General features: G+C 36.9%; 1 protein-coding gene across 3 annotated transcripts in view; it reads right to left on the reverse strand.

Annotated features, from left to right (window-relative positions):
* The window catches only part of LOC134797430 (stress-activated protein kinase JNK), a 232713-nt gene that overhangs the window by 82208 nt on the left and 131043 nt on the right, over positions 1-19462 (reverse strand). For all 3 annotated transcript variants that reach the window (XM_063769663.1, XM_063769662.1, XM_063769664.1), the window contains one exon: positions 14766-14788. The gene's annotated coding sequence lies outside the window, so the exon portion shown is untranslated. The remainder of the gene's footprint in view (positions 1-14765; positions 14789-19462) is intronic.

Below are 19462 nucleotides of genomic sequence, written 5' to 3' on the forward strand. Positions count from 1 at the left end.
TTCGCTCCTAAAACTCTAACTCAAAAAATCTAAAAAAAACAATGGAAGGGGCATGGCTATGATTGGTTAATATTACACAATGAATTGTATGAATATATTTTCCATACTTTCAATATCCAGGGAGCAGAATGGGGATTACGTTTGTATGGGGAAGCGGTCGTCCACTTTCCTATTAAATTATCACTCACTGCCCGATTCGACCTTTAAGATACTATTTATTTATTTATATGTCAGTGTCAAAAGTCATGTTTTGTTTGAAGAAACCTCACTTTTGACACTCGGCGCGATTCGGGAAATGAATTAGAAATTCACTAGATATGAAATAAAGATAACATAGCCCCGGCTGAATATTGGAGCGGCGTTAATAATAGCGTAAGCGCCAGCCGCCATAAGGTACCTTTTGCCGTGGAACGTCACATATCTTTACTATATCATATATACTGCCGTATTCGAACTTCACGATATTCACAAGAGACGACACGTACTAGATCCATTCTAGATACGTTATAGTTTAGATATCAACTAGTTCTCTTTTGCAGCGCAATTCGGGCAACCAATGTCACTTTTACGTTAGATAGCGTAAGATATCTATTAGATGTGAATTGGATCTCTAAGTCATATCCTGAGGAAATCGTTCAACAGTATCTCCAGAATCGCGCAAATGTCAAATTTGACAGGTTAGATCTTAAACATATCGTTATCGTATCTTGGTGATGTCTAAAAGATGTCTAATAGATGTCTATTTCAAAATCCGAATCGGGCCCTAATTCATTTCCCGAATCGCGCCGACTGACATAGCTAATCCATATCGTATCTAGCCGTAATATTTGACGTATCTTAAAGTTCGAATCGGGCCGTCAGGCGGGCATCATGTGTGTCACACATAGTGGGCGGTGTGTGTGTGTGCGTATGTGACACAGTCAATTACAGCTGCGGCGCCTGCAGCCTTCGCTGTAATTGTTTCAGCCGTCACAATAATTCGCATCCTAAAATAACTTCGCAGTAATATATTACCCGTAAATTCGCGTGTTACTGTGAAGTAAATTTACGGTCATATTCAGCTATTAGCACAGAAGAAATAATAGTACTAAGTACAGAAGACTCACTATCTAACAAAACGTGTCTGTTACGATCAGGACAGATATGGCCGCTAGGTGGCTACAGCGCCACGCGCGGCTTATGGCTAGCCACCAAAATTAGTGTGGAACGGATGTACTTTTAGCTACCTGTTGCAAAGCGATGAAATCGCGGAGTGAGCCACGCCTGCTATTAGGTAGGTACGTATTTACGGCTGACTTTAGTCTTATTAAAACATAAAAAAAAACTGGAGCCCGATACAGATTAAATGACTTGTCAAGGGATTGATCTTACTATGATACGACCTTGAAGGTCGCTCGCGCTGATTGGTGCATGCCAAATGAAGTGAAGATCGTGCGTAAGATGCGCGCCAATCACCAAGACAATCGTCAAGGCACACCTCGGACACTGGCGATCAAATGTATGAAACAAACGCGTTCCTATCAAGGACCGGAAAACCCCTCTTTACGCTTAATCCTATCCATTCGGTAACCCAATCGATTCGGTTACCGTATCATTCGGTAACCCTATCATACTGTTACCTGATTGTAATGGTAAGCTTATTGAAACGGTAACCTTAACCTTTAACCGAGTTAATTCAAAACCCCATCGCGATAGGGTTTTTGTTAGGGGTTTTTAACAGGTTTTTATTCGGTTATGGTAACCTTTATTATCGGTTGCTTATACGTTTGCAACATCCGTATTTAGTGATGTGCCGTCAGTAAAATACAAAAAAAAATAGTTGTTTTATTAAGTGTTAACTTTCTTAATTTTGTTTTTTTTTACTTTTTTGTTTATTTATTTACTATAATTCATTTATTTCATTAATGTTATTTATTTTATTCATAATATTTATTTTATTAATGTTATTTATTTTATCAATGATATTCATTTTATTAATGTAATTTATTTTATTAATAATATTCATTTTAGTAATGTTATTTATATGATTAATATTATTTATTTATTTTTATTTAAACTTTATTGCACAAAGTATATACAAAAATGTACAAATGGCGGACTTAATGCCAAATGGCATTCTCTACCAGTCAACCATAGGGCCAAACAGACATCTACAATTGGTGCAGAGAGAGAAATATACCTATTCAGTGAATATAAAAAAAGCAAACTATACATATAAACTACATAAATAAATAAAATATATATAAACTACTACATATTTATACAATACATACTATAAGTATAATAATGATGGATATTATTCGAACTCTTGTAATATTATTTATTTATTTTGATTATTTTGTTTATTGTACTTATTGTGTTTATTTCGTTCATTTCGTTCATTTCGTTCATTTCATTCATTTCATGTATTGTTTAGTATGTGGTTTCAGTGACAGAGTTATTCATACTGCGACCTGCGACTTTCTGCATTATATTCAATTAGAATGTTATTCTGAATTAAGTTAACTTTTGTAGTACAATGTATATAATTTGTAAAATAAATTTCACTCCTCTTTTCAATGGTCGGATTGATTTGAATTTTTTTTAGCGTAAAAGTTGTGATTGTGATAGATTAGGTAGGTACATTTTTTTAGGAGCTTTCGAAACGGTGATGATAATTTGATAATGAAGCTACATAAAAAGTAAACTGCGAAATTATAATTATGATGGTTCAATGTATATTCCTTTGCCAATTAAGTATGTATTTTGTTTATTATTCTTATCAGCCTTGAGGTCTTACGTATGCTATCTCTTTCACACATACGGAAAGTGAATGAGATAGCAAATTACAGCAGGTAAGAAAAGAGTCCTACGCTTATCACTAGATTTGCAGAAAGTCGCAGATCGCAGCATGAATTATTGTATTGTATTATTTGGCGTGTTTCCACTTGAGACCGTCATTTATTACTCATTGGCAATAACAATAAGATTTAGTCGTGGCGTGGTGAATTTTTTGACAGCATTTGTGATTTGAGACACGTGCGGTAGGCGGTGTGTGAAACGATATTAATACCTATTGATTTCCGTCTAATAATGAATGCAAATTTTAAATATCAGCTGAACTTTTAAAAACACAATGAGTCTCGGTAGTAACTCGGACACTGAAACTACATACTAATGCCTATTCCCATCTGTGCCCGGCGGAGAGAAATAGGAATACACCATATCGAGCTATTCCTTATCATACCTTTAAAAACACCTTTTTTAGGGTTCCGTACCCAAAGGGTAAAAACGGGATCCTATTACTAAGACTCGGCTGTCCGTCTGTCTGTCACTAGGCTGTATCTCATGAACCGTGATAGCTAGGCAGTTGACATTTTCACAGATTATGTATTGCTGTTGCCGCTATTACAACAAATACTAAAAACAGAATATTATAAATATATAAGTTGGGCTCCCATACAACAAACGTGATTTCTTTGCTGTTTTTTGCGCAATGGTACAGAACCCTTCCTGCGCGAGTCCGACTCGCACTTGGCCGGTATTTTATTTTTTACATTAAATTAGGCACAGTGAGCCATTGAAGTGTTTCGCTATCCACCATCCGGTCAGATCAGCTGAATTGTACCTGATGATTTAGTTATCACATTAAAAGCAATACGGGTATCGACCAATACAAAGACTATGCGGCAGTAAATTAAAGTCTACCTAAAACAGTCTCCAGGAAATTTGTGTATGCAGATGATATCACCATTGCGCACCAGCACAAGACATTCGAGGTATCTGAAGAGCAGCTTAACAAAGATCTAGGTTCTCTAAACGAGTACTTTAAGAAATGGCGGCTTGTTCCAAATGCCAGCAAAACGGAAGTGTCGACGTTCCACCTCAACAACAAGCAAGCTGCTTATATCCCAACGGTAGCATTTGATGGTGAAATATTAACTTTCAACCCGCACCTTAAATATCTTGGTGTTATGCTGGACCGCTCACTTACTTTCGGTCCCCACCTTCAAAAGCTGAGCAAAAAACTTGGGACCCGAAACAACATACTCCACAAATTAACTGGCACGACTTGGGGAGCAAAAGCGGACGTTCTTCGTACAACTGGGCTGAGCTTAGTCTATTCTGCTGGTGAATACTGCGCACCAGTCTGGCTCAATAGCGCACACACAGAGAAAGTTGACGTGCAACTGCGTAATACTATGCGATGTATATCAGGCACGATCAAATCCACACCCGTACAATGGCTCCCAACCCTAAGCCACATCCCACCACCTCATCTTAGACGACAATTGGCACTGGTAAAAGAAGCGAACAAAATTCACAGCGACCCGAAACTGACGATCCACCAGGAATTCCTTAACCCACCACAGCATCGTCTGAAGTCTCGACACCCGCCCTATCAAACCGCTCAAAACCTGACGCAAGGTGGCTTCAATATAAAAGACGCTTGGAAAGATGAGTGGCAATCCAACCTGCCAAATCCCAGCCTAAATGCCTACGATCCTACCAAAAAGCCGTATGGCTTTTCAGCATCTAGGAAGGAATGGTGCCAATTAAACAGACTCCGTACCGAACATGGACGCTGTGCGGACTACCTGTTTAAGTGTGGTTGGCGAGACTCACCAGCATGCGACTGCGGGGCCCCAGTACAGACTATACACCACATTATACATAGTTGCCCGAAACGGAAATTTGGCGGAGAGGCTCTAGACCTTCATTCGCCTAATGCACACGCTGCCCAATGGGTGAAGAATTTAGATATCGTATTGTAAATATTGTAATTGATAATTAGCGACTCTGTAAATGCCATACGAATAAATAGTAAATTAAAGTAATAAAATTAGGTATAAATTAGACAAGAAACTATTATTATTTACTTCTATCTATACGGCACCCAGACTGCATTTTAATCCAGGAATATTATTAAGAATATAGAATCATGATTACATTTACTTGATTAAGAATGAGATTATTCTTATTAAATTTGTTCACATACGTTTATTATTTCCGATCAAAATTATTGGAATAATTTTGACGGAAATAAAATCAACATGATTTTATTCTTAGGAATTCTTATTCAAATAATGATTTTATTCTTGAATGCCCAACACTGCTTACTAAGTATGTATCTATTTAATTTAATCAAAATTATTTCACCTAGTTACCAATGTTACAGATACTCAATAAATATAATGAATTCTGGTATTAATGAAAGATTTGAAGTATTAAAATAAGGTTATCACTGCTATAGATCATATATATATTTTCTGCTCGGTGCATTAAGCAAAACAAGGTAAATTACGACTTTTAGCTGACACAACTCACCGCATCTGAAAACGTTTAAAAGTAGTTGCTTATTATAAAATAAGCCCATAATAACTACCTATTATGTCATTTGTCAACAATGGTTAAATATCTACCACACTACCACAATCCGCTAACGCATGTATCTTTATCACAAAGTGATTTTTTTAATCACTCTATCTAAAGATAAACTATACCTACCAGTAAAATTACTAGTTAGGTTAAAATATTTCCTTAAATCAGTCTTTACTCTGTATGTACATACCAAGTTTGAACCCGAAAATAGAAAAATAATATCTAAGTAGCATTAAAAATATAACTAAATAATAGCAGATATTGCTAGGATAGGATGGTGTTTACTTGCAGCAAGCCCTTTTCTAAAAATTCCAAACTAGAATTGCTCCGAAATGAACGAAAACAATAAGAACACACAGGTATAAAGATAAACAAAGGAATGGCCGCGCTGCGGCTGTCGCTCCAAAGTAATACTGTAATCGCTCAATAATGTTTTCAATTTTAGCTTAAGGACTCAAAGTACAATATTGTTTGAATTGACAATAAGCGAAGTTACCGACAAAAAAACATGTTTGTGCTGGAGACTTAATAGACCGCCCATGCCAACCACGGTTATTCAATAATAAGTTCAATTTAAGTGTGCGTAAAGATTACAATCGTTTGAACTGGTTCAAAACCTTATTATGAGGTAACTGAATCGACTGGGTTTTTATTTCGGTTACCGGTAACCGAGGTTAACTCGATCTGATACGGTTACCGAATCAAAGTGTTACCTTATCAGACGGTTACCGTTATGGTAGGGGTTTTTATAACCACTTTTAAAATAACCCTATGAAAAACCCCGGTTAAGGTAACCGGTTCCGGTCCCTGGTTCCTATGCTTGTGTGAGTGAGATAAGACGTGCTAGGGTTCCCGCCATTTTGTTGTCAAGTTCGATGACCTCAATGACTCAAAACTTATTGCGCGAATTAGGAAGAAATAAGAATCGTATTATGTTGTAAAGTGGGTATCTAAGCTCGATTTATACAATAGTTTCCTATTTTGAATCAGTATAAACGAAGTAAGAAAAAAATTTGGAAGGAAATTCAGGCCACCAAAATATTACGTAAGTTGAAAACATGATTTTTTGTTCATATAGATATTGTGTTGTTTTGAGTGTGAACTGACAGGTTTTGTAAATATTTGTTTAATATTTGAATATTTTACGTGGCCTCCACTCTGCGCACCGCGTCGTCGCGTCCTTGCCAGCCGGTAACTGTGAGGTAACCGAGAGCGGGTGGGCGGCACTTTCAACGGGAGGCAGGGAGTGTCCATACTGTACGTTAGTACTCTTTATTATACTGTGGTCAAGGTCTTATCAAAACCATAATAAATTGCTAAATTAATAACGACCCCCTGTTTCGTTCGAATGACGAAACATAATACTCCAGTAAAGATACGGTTACGTTAAACATTAATTAGTAATAGGCAATTCTTTTTTTATTCCTGTTCTTTAGATCATTTTAAGATACTTTATTTTCGAATCCAACCAACTTTCTGCCCGGAAGTAGGTAAAAAAAAATAGTTAAAAAAAAGAGCCGTTCTTGTTTGTTAAAAATAGTAATAGTATTTTTAGTTCGTAAACGTGACGAAAATAATATTTATAATGAGTCGACAATGGAATCAGTCAAAATATTAACACGGAAAATAACTCATTCAATAAATGGCGGGGCCTCACGGATATACGTCGTAACTTGATATAAAAAAAAAGTAATAATTAGGTCTTTGATTGAATTACCATAAAACTACCTCATTAAGCTATTTATCCGAGAATCCGACATCAATATTATTTGTATCACTTGTATATATATTTACGCCTTAAACATGCTAGAAAAAATGGTTATAGATATAATTTCTTGCAGACTTTGTTCTGATAACGTTCAAAGTGATATTCAATACATAATCACACAAAAATATGGTCAATGTAATAAATATGTGCATTTTAACAAATTCGCTAAATGAAACTACCAAATTTGAACTCTTTGCGCTAATGCTAAGGATTACATTTCCTTGCGGCGCGCGGGGACAGTTTCAATGCGGGCGGTGGCGGGAGTTCGTGCAAAGGACGCGTGGATAGTATGTAGGTAAGTATGTACTTACCTACAAGTTGCTACAAGTGAGAGGCCAATTCGAACGTGCGCGGGCGTCTCGCTCGCACCAAATATTTGTGCGGCCAAGTCTGAGCAAAATGAACGCGCGCGTGAATGATAGCTGATTAAAAATAACTGATATCATTTCCAATATTATTTGAATATTGGTTGATGTTCAAATTATATTCGTAATTATATACGTCAATTATGACCCACTACAAAAATAAAAATTGCGAATGACTATCTATCGTCTTATTTAATTTCAGAATGGCATAGTGTGGAGTGGCATTATAAAAGGAATACTTATTATCGTAGTCATTTGACAGTTTTGGTGACACTTTCACATTCTGTCACAGCGAAGTGTGTAGGCCCACTCTTTCATTTGATATTAACGTCTATCCAACAACTTTGTCAGTAGAAAAAGGCGCGAAATTCAAATTTTCTATGAGACAATAACCCTTCGCGCCTAAGTGTCTGTAGACTTTTTTTTTTCAACAAACGTATTATATTGACTATTTCGTGCTCTTTCTATTCATAGTTTATGTTCCTAAGTTCCATAATAAGTATAACATAGCATAATAAGAGTCGACGTCAAATATATGTTTACACTTTTGCACCTTACTCCTTGCACCATATTCGGAACCTAAGAATAAATAATATTGAGAGTGGCAACACTGTCGTAGGGGGCTATTCATACATTTAAGTCATTTCAAATTTGGGGGGGGGGGGATGGTCTGGACATCGGATGATTGTAGCATGACGCAGGAGGAAACGGTGCCATTCGAAGCATGATTTTTGGATGATTTTAGAGGAGGGGGGGGGGACAAAAATCGTCAAAAATAGATGACGTCATGTATGGACAGCCCCTAGGGGCTATTCATAAATTACGTCATTTCAAATTAGGGGGGGGGGGGCTGGACATCGGATGACGGTAGCATGAAGTAGGAGGAAATGGGGTCATTTGATGCATGATGTTTGGATGATTATAGGGGGGGGGGTCCAAAATCGTCAAAAATCGATGACGTAATTTATGGACAGCCCCCTAGGTCGTATTGTCTTTTTCTAGCATATACGTCCCTCTCTCCCCCACACTCCTACCGCACAGGCAGGTTGCTTTGTCAGTTATACAAGACAAATTTTCAAGTGATTGTCTCAAAATTATACATATTTGCACCATGCAGGATTAAAACTTTAGGTTCCGAATAGAGATGCACCGGATATTCGGTTACTATCCGGTATCCTATCTCGCCCTTATTTTAATATCCGGCCGGATACCGGATAGTAACTATGCTTGATATCGGAATATAATCGTACTCGATTATTATTTTAAAACAATTTAAACGTTCCATTCACTAGCTCGCGCACTAATTTCGTACCTAGTGATAGACCTATATGAGTCCGCGCGAAAGTTCATTACGGAACAGGTCAAAACTTCCACAATGCGCACCTGAAAAACCGGAATGTAGGTATATTTCCGCCGGCCGAATATTCGGCGGCTGAATACCGAATATTCGGCCTATGGTCAGGCCGTACATCCGGTATCCTGTATGCGGCCAAACAACTATCCGTTGCATCTGTAGTTCCGGATATGATAAGTTATTTAATTAGCGTTTTATTTTTGTGTAAATGCTGTCATTAAACAGCTGTACCGATATTCGGAACCTACGAATAATATTGAAACATGTTTGTTATCGCCTGGTGGTGGGAAGACGCCAAACCAATGTGATTATACATAATATGTATAGGATTAAACTTACAGATAGATATAGAAGCGAAGATATCCGCAGGAAAACCAAACTGATAGACGCCGGACAACACGCACTACAATTAAAATGGCGATGGGCGGGACACGTAGCGCGAATCACAGACCAAAGATGGACAAAACGGGTAACCGAGTGGATGGGCCCCACTGGTAAGAGGAGCAGAGGGAAGCCAAAAGAACGCTGGATAGACGAAATTCAAAAGAAAGCTGGTAGAGACTGGATCTTGAAAGCGCAAGACAGGAAACAATGGAAACTGATGGAGGAGGCCTTTACCCTAACTGGGGCCATGTGACACTCACTCACAAAAACTATAACTATTTAATTCTTATTATAACTGTTTAATTGTTTAAATTGTATTTATTTCCTGTGTTTAATTATGTAGTTACATGGCAATAAAGGCTTTTTTATTTTTATTTTATTTATTATAGGATATTATCCTATGATATACTTATTATCTGTATGTAATATAATTATATTATGAGTGTTTAATTAATTATGTAGTACGTACACCCTTTATTGTAACACCTGTGAGGAGAGAGATATTTAGTAAAGTATACAATTTGATAGGTACATTTTGTAAAATTAACATTTATTGTATTTATTTATTTATTTCAAATAACAAATTGCACCTTACAGCTAATGCCAAAACGGCACAATTTGGAACACATTAACAACATAAAGCATTTTTAACATTATTTATAACAATACAATATACAGCTAAGACACATGTATTCATTATGGTATGGTACTCTTAGGCATCTCTCTTTCTAATATCCTCTTGCACTTTCACATCACTATTCCGGATCGTTTTTATTTGCTAGATAATTTAACGGACAACTATAGTACATTGTAGGAGAGGACGTAAAACCGCTAAAAGATGGACGAGTGAGTTTGAGGGCCGACACGTTGGTGGAGGCCCTCGAATAATACGACTCCATCTTTAGCGTTTCCGGCCGAGGCATTACATAGTGCTTTTCACGACTATTGCGAGGAAATAAGGAAACATTTGCATAACTATAAGTACTAGCCCGCGATTTCTCTGGTAGCAAATTACTAGCCACTGCCTGTGCTGTCTCTTGAATTTCGGTAGGCGTCAGCGTAAGAATATCATTTTCTTCACTAGAAGAACTCATTTTTATAGCGAGCGTAGATACGTGTTTCTTATATTTTATAGTACTATCCAATTCAGTGAGAATTTTCCGATCCCGCCTTTTTTCTTTTTTATCACATTTAAGAGGCGTTTTTCTGTTGTTTGCTTCAAACCGACTCTAAACTTAGAAGCGTTTTTGCTAAAAAACCACAAACAGCTACAAAAGTAAAAAACGCCTTAAGCGTGAATCGAATGAACTGACTGAATGAATGAATAGTTTGACATTTCGTTTTTTTTTTAACAAGATATTGGTCCTATAAATAACCTAAATTTATTTTTGAAGGAAAAAGTTGCGCCAAAAAAGACCTTTTATTGATTTTTATGTTTTAAATTATACTCATTGCTGTAGCGAACTGTCACCAATGACAGATGATGATAACAATGAAACATTGTAGTAATGGTGGTTCAGGTGCTACAGCTATTGCCTACTTTCCAGCTTGGTTTTAGACCACCTATTGCCACATTTCCGAACAGTGGCGTGAAAAATTTAATTATTTATTTCGAGCGGCATAAGCCGTTAGAAACTGTTTTTCACCACACCAGCTCGGAAAGGCTTACTTTGCGCTTCAAAAACTGAGAGCAAAGTTTCATTTTATTCACAAGTGAGGCAAAGGAATCAATTGTAAATTTTGAGTTGTTTTCTTATATTTGCTGGTAGAATTGACTTTTAAATCATAAATATTTAATAACATTCATTTGTATTTGATTTTGTATGATATTTTTACATTTAATATTTGCTTCGGGTTGGTATGGTGAAACATTTTGTGTTTCACTTGGGGCAAATTTTGTTTAACCCTCGTGCTTTGAAACCCTCGCAACGCTCAAGATTCCATGTTTCGAATGTTTTACTTGCTCAAGTATCAATATTAGCACGAGCGGTTAAACAACAACTTTGCCCCCTTGTAAAATAAATAACTATTTCAATATAGTCAGCTAAACTGAGGTACAAATTCAAAAACTCACCAGCAGTTTAGCTTCACGACCTTCCAGATGGAAAAACAGCAAGCCAATGACTTGAAAATTTGCCTTGTATAACTGACAAAGCAACCTGCCTGTGTGGTGGGAGTGTAGGAGCGAGGGACGTATATGCTAGAAAAGGGCAATACGACCTACGACAGTGTTGCCACTCTCAATTAGAGATGCAAATGATGCAATGGATAGTTGTTTTTGGTCAGATACCGGATATTCGGCCTGACCGTCGGCCAAATATTCGGTATCCGACCGCCGAATCTTCGGCCGGCGGAACAATAAAAAAAATAAAAAATCATTTATTTCAGACCTTGGTTCATACACTTACACCAAAAAACTAATTAACTACAAACTAAATTTAACAATACCTACATTTCGGTTTTTAGGTGCGCATTGTGCAGGTTTTAACCTGTTTCGTGGTGAACGTTGGCGCGGACTCATTTCTATGTTCGAAATGAGTAGGTACCTACGCGTGCAAGTGAGTGGATGTTTAAATTGCTTTGAAATAATAAACGAGTAATGTACAATATGACAGTGACTGTTTCTTAAATCCAAATTGTTTACTCTGAAATCAAGCAAAGTTACTATCCGGTATCCGGCCGGGTATATTATTCTGAGGTTCCAAATATCGGTACAGTTGTTTAATTGTTGCTTAATTTGGAGATTGACCCCAATTTCATTTCTGATCAAATCGGTCGATTTGATCATCCCGTCTGGACTTCACTTAACAGCCGTAACACATTACCGCGCCGTTCAGGGTCACGGTGCGCCAAACCATAGCCTGATGTCATGTATAATGTACTTAGTCCAAAATTATGTTATTTACTAATTATGTTATTTATATGCATTAAACGTTAAATCTGAACCAATTCGATTACTATTCTATAGTGAAACACATTCAGCTTGACTAGAAAAAGCGCGGCAAATTTAAAACATGTATAAGTAAAAAGCATTTAAGGTTTCAATAGAGCTCAGAGACCTGACTTTTATCTCGATATCGTAATTTTCTAGCGACAAATCCATTATCTATACAAAACTGTCGCAAAAATGTTATCGCTTGTATATCGTGGTACAGGATACAGGATAGGATGGAGCCATATACTTTACTACTTGCTTGCAAGTATCGTAATTAAACAGTGCTAAGTAGTTAAATACGCGCAATGTATTTTTATGTCATAAATAATGTATTTATTTAATGTTAATTTAGTATTAATTATAGTATGTATATTGTTTTATCCACAAATATGAATAATTGTAGTTAATTTACCAATAAAACATAATTTATACGGCCACAAATAAAATATTAAATGCTTCTAAAGTCTGTTTGGTTATTTCTACATGGAAACGAAGTCATTTCAAATTATAAAAACATTAACTGAACACCTTATTGCCGCCTGCAGTCACCGCTCGCCGCTCAGCTATCCGCTGACGTTAATACCACGGCCTTACGTTTTGTGACACTGAGTCGCGTCAGGGGAGCGACACGGTTCGGTGCGCTTGCGTTCAGTCGAGTTTTGGAATATTACTGCAAATTTTTGTTGTTTGTTAATTTGTTGGTTATTGTTGTTTGTTAATTTGTTGGTTATGGTGTCGACTTTTATTGCCCTAGTCGCCAAATGATGTTACTAGTGAAATTTTAACCGACACCACATGGTAAAAATAAGTTTAACAATAATTACTCAATTAATAATCGACTAAAAACGGTATTTCTAATACATAACTTATATTTTTTGCTATTCAATTAAAGAGTACTAACAAAATCCTAACTCAATTAATTAGTGCAAATATTTTAAGGTTTGCGATTCCTGCTCGGCCTTGCGTCGCAAGGTGCCCGGTACCACTGTATTGCAGCAATAACTAGAAATGCTTACTTTAGGGAACATTAGCAACTGTCGTTTTTGATAATTACATTTTAGTTGTGAGGGGTGGTACTTAAATGACCGCTATTGAAAAATGGTTTAAACTTATAGGCGGGAAGATTTGATTTCCCTAAGAAAATTTTAATTTCGCGCCTTTTTCTGCTATCAAATTGGGTGTGTGTCAGTATAATAGCCCTATATAATTGGCCTATTATTGTATTAAATTTAACGCGCACGCAAAGACGGAAAGCCTGCAATTAGGTAAAATTTACTTTCTTATTTACAGCACTCTTGCCCAGATTAAAGCTGATAATTAGTTCGAATCTAGTCTCCCATGTTTTTTACGTTCACTGGTACATATGTTTTGACCGAGTAAATAGTAAATATACTAAATACTTTTTTAAATATTCGCGCTCGGGGCGATGGAAGTTTCATCGTTCTGTCGCCCCGCTCCATGCAACGACCAATCGCGTCAGCTCGCTGGCTCGTGCGCGGCAACTTTAAAGCAACGATAATGTTTTTGATGGTTTTTTGTGTTACGAATCATATTTCAAGTCGATTTTTACAGTATTCGACGAAAGAGAACTCATAATGAAAATCCCATATGATATTGATCTATTACCATTTTTAACCAGGCAATTAATGCACAACCCCATAAAACCCACCATACGGTATTACTTAGTGTACGATTAAATTGCAACGCTTGTACTTATTGTAATTTGGAAATAATGAGAGAAAAAATTGCCTATTACCATTTTTGAGGACGGAAATATACTGAATTTAATAATAACCGTAGGTTACTTACTTTAAATGTAGGATACAGAGTTATTTTTTGTGTGATTCATGCTTAATGTCATAAAGCAAATATTTATCTATGAGTATAATTTTAAAAAATGTTATTAATATTTTTTACAAATTTTCTGTGATTTTTTATATTTTTACATTTTTTTTTAAATACCTAAATGTAATATATTTATTTGGATTATGTGTCGACGTAATCACTAGATTTATTATCTGTCCCGTACACCGAAAATTTCAGCTATTACTAATTATTTCCATTCCGCCATACTAGCCGAGCGTACCTTTCTTGGCCTATAACTAAACTTATGCTACGCTACAACGTACGGGCTACGACCACGACGGGCCGGGCCGTAGCAGCGTTTCTCCGCTTCGTAGCAGAAAACTATCAGCTCGATTCGGAAAATGAATTAGATTTCTACTAGACTTCAACAAGTTACGATACGGATAATTTAAAGATATTTGTAAGATAGATATGTCAAATTTGACATTTCCGCGATTCTGGAAGTTACGATACGGATAATCTAAATGTATTTGTAAGATAGATATGTCAAATTTGACGTTTCCGCGATCTAGTTGATCTCTAAATCGTCTCAAGATCTTGTGATTATCTCGAAATCCGAATAGGCCTGTACGGTTCGGGTCGTGATCGTTGCTACGAGTGTCGACAATCGACGGCATGGCAGCGAAGAAATGGCATCTTTGTTAACCAATCCAAATATGGCCGATGTTTTGTGTGTGTGTGTGTGTGTGAGTCAATAAGCATTTAAAATACATAGTTCGTTTTAATACTTACCACTTTTGATCACCGTGATTTTTCTGAAACAATAACAGATTTCATATTAGTTAGATCTTCTCAGGCAGCCATTATTATAATAAATAAATAAAATAAGTAAATATAAATATTAATTGGACAATTTTTACACAAGATCGACCTAGTCCCACAGCTCAACAAGGCTCGTGTTGTGAGCACTAGACGACGATATATATAATACATAGGTATATATAAGTACTTCATAAATGCTTGTTGCTAGGCCTACACGAATAAAGTATATTTTACTTATATACATAGAAAACGTCCATAAGTCAGGAACAAATATTTGTGATAAACACACAATATAAATGCCCTTACCAGGATTCGAACCCGGGACCTCCTGTTTCGTAGGCAGGGTCACTACCGACTAGGCTAGGAGGCCGTTATTATAACGGTTCGTTGAAGAGATTTAGAAAAGGGGAAAGTAAAAAACCAGTCTACAATGCAGGGAATAAAGCTTTATTCTAGCAAATCTTAATTCAAATTACAGCTCCAAAGATTTACCGCCCACAGAATGAGGCGCAACCATGAGGCGTGTTCTAATTGTAATGACAGGTTATATTAAACAATTAAATTAATTGCAGCCTATAGGGTTTTCGCCAAATTCAGTTAGAGGTAGAGAACATCAACAAAATTAGCGAGAGAAAATCCCACCAAAATGGCGGCAGGAGTCCTAATAACAATTAGATTATATAATGATTAGTGGTGTTTTATTAATATCTCGGTTGACATTTGTTTGGACGTCAGTCTTTCCGTGACCACAGCTGGTGCAACTCAGCTGAAACGTCGGAATTTAAGGTAAAAACAATGAAATTATATCGCGGTAGACCCGTTTGTGTAATTAAATATGTCTTAATAACAAGTTATGAAATTAATCTGTTTGTATTATGGATGTCATCTGTCACTGTCAATACCCACTTCTTGAACCACAAACGTCATTTCCACACACGATAGATCATATTCATAACAAATCCGGGTCAAATTTATGACCTGTTATATCAATCAGAATACGCCTCTATGTACAGTGGCGTTCAAAAGTGCATGGATAGATGTCGACCGTAATGCCTTAATATTACGGTTGAAACATCTCTATGCACTTTTGAACGCCAGTGTACCAACAGCAACACATAACAGCAGTAGACAGTGTGGACGCTTTCCCGACTTCCGTTGGTTCCACGTTGGGTTAAAAATACTCCTGCACCGTCTAGACGGATCCTAATTGTAATGTATGATCGGTGCACCGCCGCATGACTGTGCATGTTGCAGCATAAATAGGTTTATCATATTCATACACCTACACAAAACTAGTGTTGCTTATCTCTCAGGAAATTTGAGTTTTCCGGAATACGTGAGCAATGTAATAAAGATTTATTTATAAAAATTTTCCAATGTAAAATTAAGTTATGTACTTTTTTGTTTTAGAAATATTGCGTTCAGTAGTATATCTTTTGGTCTTGAATTTGAGTACTTTTTATTGGTTGAACACATTAAAAGTATGGGAACGTATCATCAAACATGTAAGCCTTTCTCACAATAGGCGAGCATATATCGCAGTCATCGTTAATCCCGCGCGCCGGGAAATATTTCATTCCTGGCCGGGAGCTTTCGCGTGTACGCTGTTATTTATTGTGCCGCGGACCCGGTCATTCCTGTCCACGGCATTTTTCACGTTTCATTCACGCTTGACATGGTTATTTACATGTATATACTTTTAGAATTAGGTCGTCGAACAATGAAAATGATATTTGAATCATGTTATTTAGTTTATCGTGGGTCTCGCTCGTGCCAGTACATATGTACACGAACACTAGCGAAATGCACGATAACGAATGACATCAGTTAGATGTCAGTCTGATATCAGTGTACGTTCGAATTTGCCTCTTACGGCCCGATTTGAACTTTGATACGTCAGCTAATGGATCTAGAAACGATATGGATTAGATATGGCAGTGTCAAATGTGACGTTTTTTAAACAATAACGTCACTTTTGACACTGACACATCTGATCCATATTATTTATAGGTATCTTTCAGTTCGAATCGGGCAGTTAGACATCTTTTTAATCATCGAACTATATAGGTTCATATAGAAACTTGTAACGCGCAAGAGGTTATTGACAAATATAATTAAATTTTAGCAGTTGAAAGCTTTTATTGACCAATCACAACTTTTTTTGAACAAAGGAAAGTTGCAAAAATATGTTTCGAAACTTCAGCGTAACTTAAATCTTAAAAATAAGAGAACAAGGGAAGCCTGTAAAACAAAGTGTGGTAACAAAACTCGTCGATTTCCAGTTCTTAGAAACTTTTATAACAGGTTATTTGCGAAAGGTCTTTAGGTATGGGCCACACAGGTAAGTAGCAGCGATATCGAACAGATTTAACTGAAATAGATGTAATATGGACCCGGGTATGTCCTTAAACTACGTCCAAGACCACCGGTGGACGGGCAGCAGCGTCCCTCAAATTCGGTGTACTCGACTGCGATCGCCAACCCGCCTGCCAAGCGTGGCGATTATGGCATACACCCCCCAAAGGGGGAGGCCTATGTTCAGCAGTGGACGTCTTATGGCTGAGATGATGATGATGATGAGATGTAATATACTAAAGAAAAAGTTACTAAATATACTATTTGCATTCCTATTTGCGTTATTTGACACATTATGACTGACTTATATAGAGATGTAACTAACCCAAATCGATTGTCACAGCAAGCGATTACGATTGGATGGCACCTAGACTGAGGTATCGAATTGTGACGTATAATGAATTTTTATTTGAGATTTAAATAAAGCTAGAATTATATGGTTTTCCCGCAAGGTTTAATGCATTTAATACACCGACCGAGTAGGTCGCACCTATAGTCAAAATCGAAACTAACTGGGGATCTATTTTAAAGTTTATTTAAGTTATTTCTGTGACAAATTTGTTGTCTGTTAGGTGACGATAAATATATCCATATTTACAGTTTCATTATCCACCTTTTCCTTATTTTTATTAAAAGAAAAATGAAAAATTCATACCGATTTACTTAGAAGACTACCGATTCATAACGGTGGTGTCCGGCCAACCCTAAATTAAAAAAAAAGACGTAGAATGTAAACGTTCGCAGTGCAATTGTCTTCCTTTGTGATTTCGATGTGCAAGACATTTTACGTTGTATTGCTGTTGTGAGTGACATGTGTCAAATAACGCAAATAGGAATGCTATTATAGTATTAAGCCCTCCAGTAGTGGAGGCCGTTCTATGTAGCCAGGAGCCAGACAAATCTAAAGAATAATAATCCCTAGTGGATAACATATTAGAACTTTTTCTAGAAACTTTATAAAGTCTTACATTTAGACTAAAGAAAATTGTAAGTTATGACGGAATTTGGAATTTTCTTTGTATCTAATTTTCGGTTTCATCGTAGACATATTATGTTTTCGTGTTACAACGTCTACTTACTCATATTTTGGTGTTTGACATTCAACGTACCTAAAAATATCAGATGACACTCCTCTAGCCTTACCACACCTGCCTTAGCAGTGTCTACCTCAACAGACATATTCGCTAACGTCTGCGTAACTTACTTTCTGTACATCTCGCTCGCGCTAATACGCGAGTATGAGCGAGAAGCATAGAAGGTAAGTTACGCACACGCTAGCGAATATCTCAGTGTCATACTGGCCCCTATTTCACCACGGTGACAGGTGCGACAATTGTCGACATCACTGTTAATGACGTCACAAGCCTCCATAGGCTACGGTAACCGCTTACCATCGGACGGGCGGTGTGCTTGTTTGCCACCAACATGTGAATAAAATAAAAACTCCATTATAAATATCGCCAGTTAATAAGTACTTATTTTGCGAAGCTAATGACAATAGTCACAATTAAGAAACACGACAATTGTCGGTAATTCTTGACGGCAAATGAGTTCCGTGTCGGAATTTCGTGACGTTCGGTAGGTAGCCGTACTGACATCGGATGAAATAGCAGTTCGCTTTCCCTAGCCGGCAGTGTAACAGCACCCTTACCTCCCCTACCCACCTTAAATTAAAGGGGCAAAGCCATTTCCATTATGTTTTCAAAATGCTTCGTCCACTTATCTGGGAGATAACTCTTTGAGCCCCGACAGCCGTATTACGTCCGATTAAGGTTCAGATTGGCATAAAAATAGAATCGGACAAGTGAAGGAACGTTGAACTTTCGTTTAGGGCAGACTAAAGGATTCAGCTGTTTATAGGAAACAAAGGGAAATAGGAAATGCAAGTTACATGAAATATCTTATGTGTAATAGTTTCGGCATTTGCAAAGCATTTTGCAAAGATACACGTCTCGAATATGCATTCATAGGTATCTAGGTAAAGGTATCTATCAGATGTTTTTTTAAGTCTTCAAATACTTTAAAAGTGGGAGTGGCACTGGCACTCAGATTTCAATAATTTGTTACAGATTTGATGTTAATGGGCTTGCGTTATACCACATCAATATCTAATCAATCACATATTTTCGTAAGCTGAATACCGCTCTAGTGAAGAAGTTTCGCAGTGACATCACGATGCACTGAACTTATCGGGTCATTCGGACTTCACAGATCTGATCATAGTTTCATATTCATTTGACTTAGATACTCGTACATCACTCTTAAGAGGCCCACAGATTATTTGCCGGACGATATCAGCCTGTCAGTTGTTC

Source organism: Cydia splendana, chromosome 15, assembly GCF_910591565.1.
Source record: "Cydia splendana chromosome 15, ilCydSple1.2, whole genome shotgun sequence".
In the NCBI taxonomy this organism is placed as follows: domain Eukaryota; kingdom Metazoa; phylum Arthropoda; class Insecta; order Lepidoptera; family Tortricidae; genus Cydia; species Cydia splendana.